Genomic DNA, 11,987 nt, shown 5'->3' on the forward strand with positions numbered 1-11,987 from the left:
CCGAGTTATTGATCCCTTACTATTCAGCAAGTTCCAAAACTTTAAGTATAGTTTTAAATTTTAATATCTAAAATGTATATATAAATGCTACAAACTGACAAATAAGAAAATTTAAAAAGGCTCATTACTTTCATTTCATCTGCACTTATTTGATGTTATCAGATCAAATTTTGGAGAAATATTTTTTTAAGTTTAATTATTTTTTAGACAATGTTTGCCACTTTTATTCAGAAGGACTAATTAAAAGTCTATCGATCAAAGTCTTAGAAATAAATAAGTGCATGTGAAATTGAAGTATCATTAAACTTTCAAATGATGCTTGTTGTAAGTTAGTGTCATTGACACTTCCGGGGTTATTAAAGCTTAAAACTGGACTGCGACTTCAAGTAGATCTGGTTCACCAGGCACTGTGGTAAACACCGGGATAAAAAGACAAATTGAACATGGTTCCCAAGATTAAGAAGCTCACAATCTTATGTGAAGGTTCCTATCTCAGCTGCATACTAATTACAGTAGAGATTAAAAAAACAGCACAGAGTTCTCAGAGCACATTCCCGCTCCCAGGATGCTGGTTTCATTGATCTGGGGTGGGGCCTCTGTGATTCTAAAGTCCAACTAGAGCTGAGAACTACTCTTCTAGAGGGTTCATATTTATCTCCAACTAAACCTGTGCAAATAAGCTCTTGCCAAGGAAGGCTAGTTTATGAATTATGTGTTTGATAAACCTAATCAGCAGAGGTGGTAGCAATCAGCCTTTACACGCAGGACTTTAGAATACCATTTATGGTATTTCTGTAATACTCTCGCTCATGATTTTTCTGAGTTAACAATGGGTAGCCCTTTCTTGTTTAAATTCTTGTTTAAAATCAAGATATCATGGTCCATACATGCTGTCCACAATACGCCCTCTCTCCTTGATGGGAGATGACAGGCAGTGATGAGAAATGCAGTCTTGTCACTGGCTTATTTCTTACCAAGAAATATGCTCCTAGTCTTCTTAAAATTGGAACATAAGAGAGTGAGTGATCAATTAAGAAATTAAAGATTTCTATTAATTGTCAATGTAAGAAACATTCAGATCTATACAGAATTTTTATAAGTATTTATTTGAGCCAGACTAATGACATATATCAGGGAGCAAAATCTCAAATGCTCCAGAGAATAACAGATTTGCAGCTTCTTTTATGCATTTGAAATTAATGGAGATGTAAGGAAGACTGCAGAAAGCAAAGTGGGTATTGGATTACAAGATTAGGTACTTTCTTGAGGGTTAACACCCCCTCAAGGGGTATTGCTTCTGGTGTTTCAAAAGTGTGTTAACCTAGTTGTATAGGAACAATGACCAGTGCTGGTTTAAAATCTTTCACTAAAGTTAAAGGCCTGGAGGTTGACTACCCACTATGACTTGTCCAGTTAGTAATTTACGGCCTGATCATCCTGTGAGGTTACTCTCCATAGAACTTGTTTTTCATCCATAAAATTATATTTATTTGAGGTTGTTTCTCATATTGCATTGTGTGCTTGAAAAAGAAGTAGAAAGGCACAGAAAAAAGTCTTTTATAATAATAAGGTGATATGTTAGTATTTCAGTTGTTTTATGTGAGAGTTGTTCATGCAACAAATATCTATTGAGCACCTGCTTCACTCCAAGAATCTTTCTAGATTCTGAGGATGCACAGATGAATAGCACAGAAGAGGTTCTCTTACTGGGAGCTTATAGTTGTGGGAATTCAGAACCAATTACTCAAAGATGTGCCTCTGTGGTATGTGGATTGTTTTAAGCTAAAGGCGACTCTATCCATGGACTCAAAAAACTTTTGTCCCTCCCTTAACTACCAGAAGAACTTGAATGAGGGGACTTGCCCATAATAAGAGATTATCAGAAATAGCCTTTGTTGACCTATCTATAGAGCACAACAAACTTCTATTTTTTCTACAATGACCCTTTGAAGCCCCCAAGGTACACTACTGCATCCCTAGCTCAGAATGTCTTACCTTAATACCTCTTTCTATCTCTGAACCATTCGTGCATATGGGATACCCTCATGTATGTGGGGTTCCCATATATATGTGTGTATTAAATGTGACTATTTTCTCTTCCTACTCTGTCTCATATATATTTGATTATTTGACCAGTCAAATGAACCTTGAATGTATTAGACTTCCATGCAGTGTAATAAGGCAATTCTATTTAGTCATAATGTTTTGCTTAAAATACATAATTTCTCTATGAAGAATATTTTTAAAAGAGTCCTTTTTTTTATGAGTAGCTTCTTTAAAACATTTTTTTAATTTCAGAACAGCACAGATTTGTTTTTGAGGCAGAATCGACCATACTGGTTGTTAAAAAATTAGATAAATAAACATGTACATAGCAAAAATAGAAAAGTTTACATTAAAAACATCTTATAATCCCAAAATTAACCATGTATAATATTTTGGCATATTTCCAGATATTTTTCTATAAACATAAATACAAATTTTAGAAAATGAAATTATATTTCTATAAAATAAGACTTTTATAATTTAAAATACACAGTAATCAAACTATGCTATTTTGGTATGAACAAAACATAGCGAGCAATTTTAAAAGAAAAATCTTTAAAGAAATATCCTTATCAGAAGGAACAAAAGAGACTTAGGTTACTTTCAAAACTGAAAATTTATTTTCGGAATTCATGTAGCAATGAGGGAGTTAGTTGGGAATCTTTCTAGAACATAGAACAGCCAGAGCTCTTGAGGACAGTGCCAGGGTTTAGGAATTGGAAGATTTCAGTTTTCAGACTAACGAATCCGGTAATTCTGGCGCTCTCGTAACTTTAGGTTCTTTTTCTTTGAATCTCTCCTCACTGCTTCTCTAACGTGACTCAGCTACCCTTGCTCTGTTTCCCCACTGTGTGTCTTCTTACGTCACTTACCACTTCCAACTCAATTATTCTTTCTCTTAGACATGCATAGCTAGTTTAATCCACCCATGCCACATGACGTGGTATAATGTTACTAATGTTGACATATTCCTAAAACACGCACACACACATTTTAATCCACCCATGCCACATGACATGGTATAATGTTGACATATTCCTAAAACACGCACACACACACGTGAGGAAATTCTAATGAAAACATTCTAAAACAACAGATTGACTATATATTCATTTGAGCACATTTACGTATATTTACGTTTCTCATAATTTGACTATACTCATATGTTTTCAGCCAATGGTTGCTAGTTCTACAAATGGTACTTTACATTCTTGGCCAATGGACTTTCTTCATTAGAGATAAAGGAATTCTGCAACATGTAATTTTCAACTCTTGGTCTTGATTAGTGTCATATATTTTGACTCTTAATGGCTGATGAGATATATAAAAGGGATAGTGTTGGATTTGTTATAAGAATTATAGCCAAAGAATAAAAATGAACAAAGGATACTGGATGATAGAATGAAAGTTGGGAGATTGTTTAAGATGCCTTCAAGGAAATGGTCGAGAAATCAGAAAGTAGAGATTATCTGGCATTAGGAGTGGACAGATGGAATTCCTTTCATTTAAGCAACTATATTTTGTCACAGCAATTGGAAGAAATTATGACTGTGGGCAAGTCATAGTGTCAGGGCATTGTCAATGTTTGATACAAGTCATATTCTCAAACCATATCAGTAGTTTGCAAACTGCCTGATACTACTTATATCTAGAGGGTAACACAAAGTCTTTCCAAGGGCGCAGATAGTTTTAAGGGAATTCAGTTTCCAGAGAATTAACTTCCGTGGATATGTTTTCCTGAAACTGATCTGTCTGAGTAGTGTCAAGATGTTAGGTCCGTTCTCATTTTCTTTTTCAAAATTGTCCTTCTCCTACTATATTCTCACCCAAACTGAGTCTTTTCATGGGATGTAAAAGCCTCCAGGTTTCCAATTACAAGAAAACTTCACAGAATGTATCTTTAAGTCTTCTTTAATTAAGAAACCATAAGAAGAGCCTTTTCTTTTCCTTTTTTTATCCAGTCATTGTGGTTGGCAGTTTCTAGTATGTCCCCAAGATTCCTACCCCCTGATGTACAACACTGTATAATCCTCTTTCCTGGACGATGGGTGGGGCCTGTGGATATTTTAGGATATAATTACAGTATATAAGACTATCTTAGACCAGAGGGATAGATTCTTCTGCTGGATTTGAGGAAGTAAGCTGTCATGTAGTGAGAGTTCTTATACAAGCAACATAGAACAAGGAACTGTCAGGGCCTCTAGAAGTTGAGAGTGGCTCCTGGCTGACAGCCAGCAACCAAATTCTAAAGCTGCAAAGAACTGAATCGACCCAAAACCACCTTGGTAGACGAGATTGGGGTTCAGAAAGTCATGTCACCCAGCTGACACCTAGTGAAATTTCTGCAGCCTGTGAGACCCTAAGCAGAGGCCCTAGACTCCTGACCTAAGGAAATTACGAGATGATAAATGCACGTTGTTCTAAGCTGCTTGATTTGTGGTATTTGTTATTCAACAAAGAAAAACAATGCAGTTATTCGGAAAGTATTTACAGAGCACATGTTGTATTTCAGACACTGAGAGATTCTCTTTAATGACATTTTCCAAAATCTCTGCCCTCATAAGACTTATCTTTTGGTGGACAGAATGACTATAATCAGGATTAAAATGTAAAATATGTAGCATTTTAGACAGTAATAGTCGTTAGAGGGAAAAAAATACAGTAGGAAAATGGGACATGACTTGGGTGGGGGAGCGTGTGGTCCGAGGTCAGAAAGGAAAAGGCAAAGGGATCGGTGACTGGCAGAGAAGTGATAAGGACAAGAAATAGGAGATGAGGTCAGAGAAGGAAATGCAGACTACATCTGCAGAGCTTCGAAGGTCATGGTACAGTTTTTGGCTTTCATTCTGAGTAACATAGGGAGCCAAGGGAAATTTTAAGCAAGGAGATGATGTCATTGGACTTTTCTTTTGACAGACTCACTGTCACTGTTATAACATGTGGTGTAATGTATAGATTGTATAGATCTATACATTACACCACATGTTATAGATTGACAGGAGGCAAGGGTGGAGGAAGAGACACCAGTTAAGATCCTATGGTAATAACCCAGACAAGAAGGGATAGTGGTTGGATCAGGGTGATGACAGAGGAAAGAAGTTATGAAATTCGAATCCTTCCTTTTCAACAAAATTGAAAGCAGATATTGTTGATAAAGAATTGAAATCTTCTTCCATTCCATCTACTTGTCTATGTAAAGAAGTTTTCTTAAAACTCGTATCACTAAAAAGTGAACATGTAAAATGGAATTGATGCTGAAACCTAACCCCATTCTTGCAACAAGTACTATGTATCCATAGATACGTGAACTAATTAAAAACTTTCTAGCTATCTCATTAAGAGACATGTTTTTGCGTTTATTTTTATCAAAACTTTTAATATATTTTCATGATTTGTATATTAAAAATAATAGTAATAAAACTCAATCCACAAAAATATATCTTTAATATGTAAAGCCCTATAGTCACAGGAATAAAAAATTAATTTCAATCTATATACTTTTTTTTGCAGAAAAGATTGGTTAATAACAAGCCTTCGAGCTATAAGTATATCGACTAGAAATATTACATTAAAATAAATATCAGTGGGGAAGTGAAATGGAAATTTGAACAAAGTTTTTGACTCTTTATTTGACAATAATGAACATGTGATGATTAATTTTTAAAATGGATAAGGGCGAGAGCATCAGGTCACTGTGCTATTTAGATTCTACATGCATTCAGATTGGGCTGCCGCAAATGTTAATGAACCCCGGACCATGAGTACAAATGGAGGTTCACCTAAAACATGCTTAAATACTTAAGAGTTACAAGTTATACTAACAAATTTTTAAGTAAAATATGCTCTATTTTACCTGGAAAAATGTACTCTCAATGTAACAGAAAAATGTGTAAAGTTTTGGTTTTTATATGTCTTAGAGTTGACAAAATATTAATGAGTACTGAATATATTATTGTTCATGTTTGGGTGTTCTGCTGGTAATCCAGTTGTGTTTGGATATGTAAAAATATAAAGACAAATAATATATAAATTGTATGTTCTTCCATAAATTTCATTTTTGTCCCTATTTAGGAATAACATTGTTTCATAATCAACGTTTTCATATAATTTGCATTTTATTGATGGTAATAACCTAAAAATTTAAAAATAAAATGTACTGTAATTATAATCAAAGTGCAGAAAGCTTGAAAATATGTTCGTGTCTACAGCCGTGCCACCCTGAACAAGCCCAATCCTGTCTGATCTTGGAAGCTAAGCAGGGTTAGTACTTGGATGGGAGACTTGTAGGAAACCAAGTGCTGTAGGTGTAAAAAATAAAAAATAAGGAATTATAAGCTGGCAAGTTCCTTGCAATCTATGAGGTCAACCAAAGTTTGCCTCATCTAAAAAAAAATATGTTTGTGAAGAACTTAGTTAACATAAAAACAATAAGAAATATTTGTTCATGTTTTTGAAAAAAGTTATGTTTATTAAAATTTTCAAAATAGTTCGTTGAAATTAGAGGTATAATACAAATTATAAGCAAAGACCATTAAACATTTACATTAAAATCACTTGATTTTGAATAGTGAATTAAATTTTATTTTATACATTTATAAAAAGAAAATTATTTGCAATTCTATTGTTCGATTTTCATCTAGTTGCTAGTGCAAAGAAATGGTCTAGATATTCACATATGCAAATATAAGGTGAATATGAATTGTTTACTATTGGTAAATAATTATTAGCTACTCTGTGCAACTATAGTATACGGCTTTAATCAGAAATCAAAGAGAGGCGAGAAAATGGGCATTTGACTTTATAGGAAATATTTCTTTGTTATTGCAAGACTATGTGGCATTCATGCCATCTGGCACAGGGATTTGATGAGTTCGTTAATTTTTTCTTCTCTTACTTGAGCACTTTGTCTACTCAAATCTGTCCTGCTCTCCAAAGCAGTGTCTGACCCAGACATTAGTGGCAGCACATCCTACAAGTTTATACGACGTTGAGAGGCAGTCTCATTTTTGTGGAGGGCTAAGCTGTGAGATATGCGAAAACAATCCATTGGGGCTTGAACAGCGTTAGTATTGAGAACAGATGTTCAGAGTTATAGGTCATTCTGTGCGTGTTAAATGCAGATCCTGAGCAATAGAGGATCCTAGGTGTTTTTAATGAATTTATATATTGTGCTTTCATGATATACAAGGTTCCTCTTGCTTAGGTCTAAGGATTCTATTTCTTTTAAAAGAAAGATCATTTTATATTAAAATCATAATATTTACAAATATAAATTTGTAACTTTGAATTTATGATAAAATTATACAGCTTAAAATGGGATATAAGATACAAAGTTTTGCAAAATTACTTTAGGGCTACTGGAGTAAAAAAGGTTTGAAAATATTGGATATGAAACTGTATAGGGTGCTAATTCAATAGTCTTCCCATTTCTCAAACTTATGTCTCCAATTCAAGTGCAGGAAATGACGTCTATTTGGTTCATTTAGTTTTTCTTTTCCCTCTTTGGGTCGAACTTTTTTGCCAGGATAATTCATAACCTATGACCTATTATTTGATCATATCTGGTCTAATCAGGTGGATCCAGGACTTGAGTCACATATTAGGGACCTCTCCAGGACAATAATGGACATAGATGGAGTTCTAAGAGTGCTTTTATAAATATAAACTGTAAACTTCATATAGGTATTGTACTGCTATCATCTTTAACTGAGCAGGGTCAAGTCCTGGAAGGCACAAACAAGAAAAGATAAAAGTGATATACTAGAAAAGAAGAAGGAAAAAATTAATGCATAATAGATATTACTATTTGATGAGAATAATATCAACTGTAGAGGAATAAAGTGGCTGCATAAACCCCAAATAGTCAAATTGTAAACACTCTCCAGAAATAATATTAGTTCAAATAATTTTTTGGCAGAACTCTTTCTGATAGGTGCACAACAATGCATAGTTTAGTGTGCGGTCTCCGGAGTCATAATGCCTGTGTTCTCAGTCTGGCTTTACCACTACCTCCCTACATGACTCTGGGCAAGTCACTTGGCCAGTCTATATCTCAACTTCCACAGTCATACACCAGTCATGTTAATAGTAACTTCCTAATAGGACTGTGACCATTAAGCGACAATCACTGTTAGTCACTTTGAATAGTGCTTAATACATATTAAAAACTTAAGAAACACTTGCTAGCGTTAGGAGTAAAAACTTACTGGAGCCATTTTATGTTAACATATATTTTTGAATGTAACATATGAGATAGTATAATTCTCAATTAGTCTGAATTAATAGAGAGAAGAAGTGTTAATAATAGACACAAACAGAAATTGAATACGAGATACAACAGCACTTCTTTCCATCATTTCATGGAAATAATCATCAATTTTTTAAAAATAATTTTCTCTTTTGAACTTTCACCTTTTTTATAAGCATCTCTTTTATTAAAAACACAGAAACGCCATAAACATAAAAAGGTATTTACTCCTAAAACTGAAACAATGCCATGCTCATTTTCCAATACTACCAACTCTTTCATGCTCCCATGAATCTTCTGAAATTATATGCATTTAGAAATGAATGATGGATTTATTCCTCTTCCATGGTTACTTAATATTCATATGGAGGCCTTATTGAAGAGGAAAACAGTGAGAGATTTGTAAAGTACAATCAAGCAATTTCTAGCATTTAAATTCAAAGTGGAAAGACATGCATGCTATAGTGAACCAATCCTAAAAACAACGTGAGTTCACTTATTAGCAATAATTTTCAGTGTGCCTTGGTTGAATTAGTCACTAGTCTTGTTTTAGGATTGAAAGGCAGGGGGAATTAAAGATATTTCAGTCCTGCTAAGCTGTTATTTTAATTGCAGAAACACACAAAAAAATCCTCATATTTCCAAACTACAGAAGATACCACATATGTATGCGCATGGTACACACACGCACACTTTTAAAAGGCATGCCGCAAATTACTTTCAACTATAAATTTACAGGAACAATGATTTTCTAAAGAAGTCTGTAAATGGCAGTTTATATTGTATTACTTTGTTAAAACTCAAGAAACAACCACTAGACCTTTAAAAACTCATACAAGTAAGAGAAAACTTAGGTTCGAAAATATAATTTGAATTTTAGCCACTTTAGAGCAGCTATACTCTTTTTTTAGATACTTTGTTTATAAATGTAAATATTTGATATAATTATAATCTCTCTCTGAAAAGTTTTTAAATCAGATTATTATATTTCAGATAGATATAACATTCTAACTTTCAGTTAGAAGTCTTTTTTTATTTCTCCATAGTTTTATTTCTTTTTCTTTTTAATTTGTTTATTTTTATGTGACATTGGTTAACGAAATCTAGTAAGTCAGGTTTACAATTCAATAGCAATGCATATATATATATATATGTCCTTTTTAAGGTAGATGAATGGTTATTCAGTCCTTTTTAAGGTAGATGAATGGTTATTCCCACATTTAGCAAATGCCCAGAAAGACATGAGAGAGAATTGAAATGTACTGACAAGATGTAACACAGTTTATTAAAATGTTATCTTAGAATTTAGCACAACTAAATAAGGCCCTGATCTTTGAACAAAAGGTTTACTTCAGCTGGTGACCTTGAGCTTTTCACAATGTACGTGATGCCAAAATTCCAAGGCTGTGGTTTTCACAGCAGACTAGAAGCAGAGCTCCATGACAAATAAAGCAGTGGCAGAATCCTAACATAGAAGTGGAACCCAGACTGCCTGGGTTCAAATCCTGACTGTACCCCATTCTAAATAAGCAGGGTATTTAAACTCTCTACTCCAGGATTCTCATTTTTAAATTGAGGGTAACATATATACCATTTAGTGTGTGATGAGAATAAAGAATTAATACACACACTTAGAACTGAACCTGGTATATAGAATGCATTTAACTAATATTATATTACTATTGTTATAATTATACCGTTTTTGTCCTTAGTCTTATTTCTATTTTTAGGATTGGGCTCATGCACATATAATATGAGGAGTTACATCTACTCAGGAAGATTCTGGGTCATACCAGTGATTTCCAGGTTACTAAAATTACTCTTTTCTCTGCCCAATTAAACTCCTTTTATGAATGTCTGAAATTATACATTAGCAGCTTGTTCTTATAAAGATGGAGTCCACAGAGGGCCTCACATGACCAGGAATTATGCCAATTTTACAATGTCCTTAGATCAGACAATCAAGGCCATCCAGCATCCCAGTAGGTGGACAGACCACAAAGTGATGGGATTTGGTCATTCGTTGGTCCTGGGCAGCAAACAGTGCATGTCAGGGAGATTTGGCAACAGATACCATGAGTTAGTCATGGAGACTAAGGGTCAAGGGCAGCAGTCCCACCCCTAGGAGTCTGAGAAGGCCAATGGCCTATTATGAATAATGTAGTAAAGGGACAGGTTCTCATTTACTGGTGGCCTGTGTGCAAATCAGTATCCTTGTTATAGAGAAAATGACAATAACCCAGCCTAGCAGAATGACACAAAACTACTCCGTGGCTATTTGCCCACTCTCACATTTTTACTTTGTGGTAAACATGAACATGGGTTGTTTGGGCTGCATCCCATCTGTATATTATGATACCACCACACGATTTTACTTTAGGGGAATCATCTCTCTCCACTGATCTTATGTGCTTTGAATGAAGCTTTCCTCAGTCTCCAAGGTTGGAGAAAGTGACCTTGATTAAATCATTCAGCATATTTCATCCCTCTAGTCACAGTGATTAACTTAGGATGGGCACGTCACCCAAATCAGCTTATGAGACCCAAGAAGACTTAAACCCAGACCTCTATGCTATCATGGAGCCAGATGATTTCTTTGGTATTAGTGTGGTGGCCAGTATGACCCTTTTTCTCTTTGAGACACCCACATGGAGCCCAAAGATGGAGTCCGCTCAAAAAAGCAGAAAAAAGAAGTGAATCTTGGTTAGATCCTAAATCAAGTATTTCCTGAATGTTTTAGTTTACATGAGCCAATGTGCTGTCTTATGCTTAAGCCAATTTACCGTCACTCGCAACAACAAATCTAAGATGCTACACACTTACCTTATCAATGTCTTGTTTTGTTTTGTTTTGTTTTTACAAACCTATCTTCCCCTTGGAGCTCTGAGCTCATACAGAGAAAGATTGAATCTCAGTCATTTTTATATTAATATGTAATAAGTTTTGTCAAGTAATTGACACATAGTAGCTATTCAATATTCATGTATTGAATAAATTTGTAAGTGAATGAAAGAATGAATGAGCAATGCTAACTGGATGCTCTATCACCAAGGGTCTGGCTTGTTGGCAGGCTATGGCTGTGGGTCATATCTGACCCACTGTCTGTTTTTGTAAATAAAGTTTTATTGGAACACAGCTATTCTCATGCATTTACATGCTGTCTATGGCTGCTTTTGTGCTGCAATGACAGAGCTGTTTTAATAGAGACTGTATGGCTTGCAAAGCTTAAACAACTCTTTGGCTTTAACAGAAAAAGTTTAATGACCCTTAGGATATTTTACTTTTTGTGCCTATGAATCAGATCAAAGTTTTGTCCCAACATAAGGCAAGTCTAGATGGATGCTGGAGCAAGGAACCAAGTAAGGCAATGGTGTTCCCAGCAACACTATCACAATATTAATATTTTGGGAAGGGATATATCATTACCTAACATTTCACTTGGAATGAGCTTAATGTATTGCTCTTTGTTGGTAGTTAATACAATACAAGAGGCAAGAGGTGAGATGACTGGTCACAAGGACACTTGCATGTGTGCGTGTGTATTTGTGAGTATGTGTTATATATATATGTGGAGAGGAGGAGTGACAAGATGGAGAAGTGTGTATGCAGGAGGAATTGGGAGGGGATGCTTAAAAGGAGAAAGTGAAGATAAGGGGATAAGGTTGCTGGAGACAGTTTTTTTTCCCTCTACAAT

The sequence above is a fragment of the Pteropus alecto genome, unplaced genomic scaffold (assembly GCF_000325575.1).
Source record: "Pteropus alecto unplaced genomic scaffold, ASM32557v1 scaffold81, whole genome shotgun sequence".
In the NCBI taxonomy this organism is placed as follows: Eukaryota; Metazoa; Chordata; class Mammalia; order Chiroptera; family Pteropodidae; genus Pteropus; species Pteropus alecto.